Source organism: Oryctolagus cuniculus, chromosome 17 (genome assembly GCF_964237555.1).
Source record: "Oryctolagus cuniculus chromosome 17, mOryCun1.1, whole genome shotgun sequence".
NCBI classification, from domain to species: Eukaryota; Metazoa; Chordata; class Mammalia; order Lagomorpha; family Leporidae; genus Oryctolagus; species Oryctolagus cuniculus.
The window spans coordinates 64453195-64459194 of NC_091448.1; the positions used below are offsets into that span (position 1 = coordinate 64453195).

Consider the following 6000-nt stretch of genomic DNA (forward strand, 5'->3'; position numbering starts at 1 on the left):
AATAAATGCAAAAATTCAAGAAACAAGATTAAGAAAGACAACATGACACCCTCTAAGGAGCCCATAAACACTTCAATATTAGATTATGAAGATGAAGAGACTGATAGAATTTCTCAAATGCAATTCACAAGATTAATAGGATTACTCATAAATGATAGGGAGGAAATCCATGATTTAAGAAACCCATACAAGAAGAATGAAAATTTTCTCATGAAATGAGGATTTTAAAGAGAAATCAAAATAAATTATTAGAAATAAAGAACTAATTGTGAAATAAGAAAATTGGGAAACAGAATTGATAAGGCAAAAGAAAGAATGTCTAACCTAGAAGACAAATCTTAGGAAATTTTTCAATCAGACCAAAAACAAAAAAGGAAGATATTAGAAAAATTAAAAACAGTATTGAAGATTTATGGGATCCTATCTGGAGTCACTGTGATTAATTCCATGTCTTTAGTAAGATTTATCTCCTTTGAGTCAACCTGATAAATTACAGCTGTGTATATTATTCAGATTAATTATATCTGTTTTGGGGATCTCTAAATATTGGTGGGTTTCAACAGCTTTTGGAATGTATCTGTTACTGACTACATTATTGAAATGCAATATATTATAACTCAGATTTCTTTTTATATAGTCATTTTGGATTAGAGAACTCCTACAATAAGTTCTCTTGTGAATATGAAGAGGTGGATGCTATGTTTCATAATGCTGATGAGAGGTAAATATTTAAATAGAACTTCTGATACATGAAGGCATAGCAGCATCAATAGGAAAATGACAATTTGCATTATTTTCCCAGGCATCTTGAAACTCAACATTTGAATTATTTTGCATAACCTTAAAAATATGGTGAGGGATCTTTTTTATCATTACTGCTTTATTTCTGAAACCAATGCTTCCTCCATCCCTGCTAAGTGCTTATCTTGCAAAAATCGTCCATACTTGCTCCTATTAACTGAAATATTTCATGAAAATCAGTATCTTAGGTTTACTGCCTTGCATATAGTTCCTTACCCATCTTCTACTGTCCCTAAAATATGACCGTGAGAAGCCTTGCTCTTTGTAGCATCAGCTGTTCTCCCATGTTGCTCTGTATTTATTTGCATCTTATCATCAGAATAAAACATTTATTTTTCTTGATAATGGAACATGTCACTGTACTCTCTCACAGAGAAACACATTCCAAAGCAATGACCCCACCTCTTGGATGCTAGTTTTGTTTCTAAATCAAAGATGCCACCTAGGGCGATTACTGACGCCATAAACAAGAGTGTCAATTTGTTAAGTCCACAACAGGAGTCACTGTGCACTTACTCCTCATGTAGGATCTCTGTCCTTAATGTGTTGTCCAATGTGAATTAATGCTATAACTAGTACTCAAACAGTATTTTACACTTTGTGTTTCTGTGTGGGTGCAAGCTGTTGAAATCTTTACTTAATATATATTAAATTGATCTTCTGTATATAAAGATAATTGAAAATGAATCTTGATGTGAATGGAATGGGAGAGGGAGCGGGAAATGGGAGGGTTGCAGGCGGGAAGGAAGTTACGGGGGGGAGGAGCCACTGTAATCCATAAGCTGTACTTTGGAAATTTATATTTGTTAAATAAAAGTTCAAAAAACAAAATAAAATAAAATAAAATAAAAAGATGCCATTTTATTTTCATTTTTCTTCTATCCTTGAATCTGGTTATAACACTGGGAAAATAAAATATGTTCTGGGATCCATTTCCACCTTTCTCCATAAATTCAGCATCTGGATCCCATCATTCCTCACCATGCTCTTTGTGTCTACGACTGCTCCTAAATTTGTGGGACCGGCAATCTATATTTCCATGAGAAATAATACCAGCTACAAAGAACAGAATGTATCAGTGCTAGAACCAAACAGACCAGAACATTAGTGAAATTTCCTATTGACAGCTTAGAGAAATCATTAACAACAGTGCTGAAGTCTTAATAGTTTGGAATAATTTGGATAGAAAGAACTTAATATTTGTTTAATGCTTTTGTATTTCAGGTAATAAGTAATAGGCTTTAGATAGCAGTGTTAAATGTTTGGGCCTTAGATTAAGACTGCCTAAGCTCTGCCATTTACTACTTGTATGGACTCAAAAAAGCACCCAAATTTCAATCTTCATTTGTTATAAAAGACAACAGTACAATTTACCTTAAAATCATATTATGAGTATGAAATAAGGTAACACCCATGAATCACTACATGTATTGTCTGGGACATAGCAGATGAGGACTAATTACTGTTATTTTTTTCATTATTTGCTCTAAAAACCCAAGAAAATAAAAATAATGCTCAGTAAAGTAATGGGCCTTGCAGAAAGAGCTAGCTACAACTACTAACTCAGAGACCAAGATCGTTAACTTGTCATCTGTTTTCAAAGACTGTTCTCTTCACTATAAACTATCTAACAAAAACATCACCTGTGCAATGACTCTTGCAGAATACGAGAGGTTTTTCAAAAGTTCGTGGAAAATGTGCGTTATCAAAATGGCTTCACACATTTTTGTACCAAGGTAAATCTAGCTTCTTATTCCATTCTTCATAAACTCTTTGCAGTTACTTTGTATCTTTTTTCCATAAACCCCATTCTTAAGTGAATGACCTTGAAAATATGTTCCTAATTCTACCAGCTCCATCAGCCAGAATCAGAAGTGCCAACCAATTCCTATTTTATTTCCCTTTCTGCTAACAATCAATTCCTATTTCTCTACATGTGTCCTCCTGAACCTGTGTGTTCCAATGTTCCTTGAATACAGTAATGATTATATTAAGCACCAGGCATAACCTTATTAAAGGAAAAAGAACCTATACAGGTGAGGTCTATCTGAACTGTACAGGTCGTGCCTTTAATCACCTGTATTATGAGAAACCCACAGTCAGGTTCTCAACCTAATTGCTTACCACTCGCGTCTTTTGCGTGTGTATTCCTGCTTTTCTGTATTGTGCTTCTTCTTTTCTCAAATGCAAAGAAAACAGATTCTCCACCATGGACCATTACAGTCATTTCAGAGATAAAATACCCACATGGAATGTTCCACAGCTCATCACTGATCCTATGATAAATGCTGCGTTCCCTTATCACATTTTATTAGTAAATCCCTGCTTATACATCCTATTCTCAACTCAAATCTGCACCAACTTTCTTACCTCAACCCAATTACCACCTTTTGCACATTACTAAAATTGGTGAGCATCTATTATCACTGTACATGGAAAGCCTAGCTTTAAAGCTAGGAAGAACAGTCTTCGAACTCTAAAGTTTGAATTTGTAAACCATATGTTCTTAAATTGTGTAAAAATCAATGACTTGCTGTACTAAGCAAGTGAAAATTATATAATGTAAGATACATAAAGTATCTAGTAAGTGCCTCTCATGGAGTCTATATTATACAATGCCTTCCACTATTGAAGATAATGCACAACTGTTTTGCTTGGCACACACTCCCTTTTTGGGTCTTTAATTTGGTTAGATATTTTAATAGTGATAGTTACAATTTATTTTGCTTAACATTATGTGGAAAATTTAGAATCTCTCGTGTTGTTGTTGCCTAGAGTTCTGTTTTCTCCTTTCTGTGGCATGCCCACATCCTAACACTTCCTGAGCTAGTGTTAAACTATGACTCAGTAATCTGAAATTGCAAGGTAACCACTTCCAAACACAATGTATTGCTCACAATACATGATCCTCAGCATACTTTGTGTACATCCCACAGCTAGATACTTGCCATCTAAGGAGAACACATGGGAACACAGCAGGCGTGTTACACACATAAATAGAGCGAGGCTCACCAGAAATCAGTATTTCCAGAACACTCAGTATTTTTGGATACTCATTTGGAGTTCTTAAAAAAAATTCAGAGTTACAGAGAAAGGGCTCAGAGATGTAAAGAGAGAGGTCTTGGGGCTGGTGCTGTGGCTCACTTGGTTGATCCTCTGTCGGTAGCACCAGCATACCATATGGGCGCTGGTTCTAGTCCTGGTTGCTCCTCTTCCAGTCTAGCTCTCTGCTGTGGCCTGGGAAGGCAGTGGAGGATGGCCCAGGTGCTTGGGCCCCTGCACCCGCATGGGAGACCAGGAGGAGGCACCTGGCTCCTATCTTCGGATCAGCGCAGCACGCTGGCTGTGGCAGCCATTTGGGGGTGAACCAACAGAAGGAACACCTTTCTCTCTCTCTCTCTCTCTCTCTCTCTCTCTCTCTCACTGTCTAACTCTGCCTGTCAAATTAAAAAAAAACTTGGAAAAAAAACCATAAAGATCTTCCAGCTACTGGTTCACTCCTCAGATAGCTGCAACAGCCACAGCTGGGCCAGTCCAAAGGCAGGAGCCAGGAGCTTCTTCCAGGTCTCCCATGTGTTTAGAAGGGGCCCAAACACTTGGGCCATCTTCTGCTGCTTTTCCCATGCCATTAGTAGGGAGTTGGATTAGAAGTGGAGCAGACAGGATACAAACTAGTGCCCATAGGGGATGTGAACATTGCAGGTGGCAGCTTTCCTGTAGCCCCTCAGATACCCATTTCTATTTTTGTGTAATTAAAAACATTCCTCTCACAAAATCATTCAAAAATATTTACTAAAACTCTTTCCCAGCTTTTCACGTAAAGAACACATTCTGAACATTTCCAGAGGACACTGAATTTTTTAAACCCCTGATCTAAAAGACCATGCTTCCATTGAAACAATAAAGAGCTATTTCATATTCCCTCTAAGTGTCTCTACATATTTTGATGTTCTCTTTTAACAAATGTTCTACATACTTTATATCTGTTACAGGGAGCTGAGTACATTCAAGGAGAACAAAGGCCAATGGCTTCAGTCTGAAATAATAGATGTCCTATAGACAGACATCAGTATTGTGGACTAAGTTGAAATAACCAGCGGCATGAATAAGCAAACGGTAAAAGGACAAACATTTGAATTGTTCTCAGATTTATATACACTGATTCAAAAACCTCCATTGCAAACTATTTAGTTCATCTGTGGATCCTGGTAGGTATAACCACCAATGGGCCACTGGCTCCTTACATCGGATCTTCAGCTACGGCTCAGTCACCTAACCCTTCAGTTCTTAAGAGTGCAAATATTACTCTTTCCTCTAGAATCCCACTCCTGAAGTAGGCAAGTTCTATTTATATGAACTAAATCAATTTTCCAACAAAATCATATTTCTTCTCTGATTTTTACTTAATAAATGAATCAAAATAGATATGCAGATAAAATTTTAAAAAATCTGATCCCACAAATGTATGCTTCCATAAGAATTTACCTATATCTCATGGCGACTATCCTTTCTTCATCTCTTTATTTATATATATGATTTATAGTTAATACTTAGTTCTTGATCATTTCATCATACTTCATATGATTAAATTGGAATGTCCATAATATTTTAATTATATATGCATATATAATATTCAAAACATTTATTGCTATACAGATTTTTGTAATTACTTTACAGACATTAACTAGTCTATAAGTGATATGAAAAAAGCAGGTAACATTAATTTGTTCAGCAGTAGAGAACAAGTTAAGTGCAGAAGAGTATAGTCCAGTAAGGCAGTTGCCAAAGTAATGACTCAGAAAGCATCACAGGGGTTCAAAGAAGAAATCAGCACTCTACTAGGTTTCAAGGGGGTGGGTGGGACTGAAATCTCAAAGAGATGAAACGTAAGGGAAGAGTAGCTTTAGCAACTTGTGTAAGCACAGGAGAAATTCAGATTGTTTAGTACAGTTTGCTTTGTCCAAGAGTATCCCTATAACATATTTGAGACTGCTATGGTGGAAATATCCATAGAGTACTTTGAACAACAGTGAATTTACTTTCTTACTGACAGGGAACATTTCTAAGCAAACTTTAGAAGTCATTATAGAATGTTTCCCATTATTATGTGTACAATGGGCATGAGGTTGACTGACTATTGGCAGCCAGGATAAGGAAGTGTAAAGAAATGTGGTCTACACATCAGAGTCAGAAGATGAC

The 6000-nt window shown here is 36.3% G+C and overlaps 1 long non-coding RNA gene across 1 annotated transcript in view; it reads left to right on the plus strand.

The window, feature by feature from the left end:
• LOC138846304 (uncharacterized) overlaps positions 1 to 5304 on the plus strand; it is a 50219-nt gene extending 44915 nt beyond the window's left edge. Inside the window, exons 2-4 of the long non-coding RNA XR_011383773.1 lie at positions 638 to 721; positions 2465 to 2537; positions 4794 to 5304. This is a non-coding gene — a long non-coding RNA (uncharacterized lncRNA). The remainder of the gene's footprint in view (positions 1 to 637; positions 722 to 2464; positions 2538 to 4793) is intronic.
• The last annotated feature ends 696 nt before the right edge of the window (positions 5305 to 6000 follow it).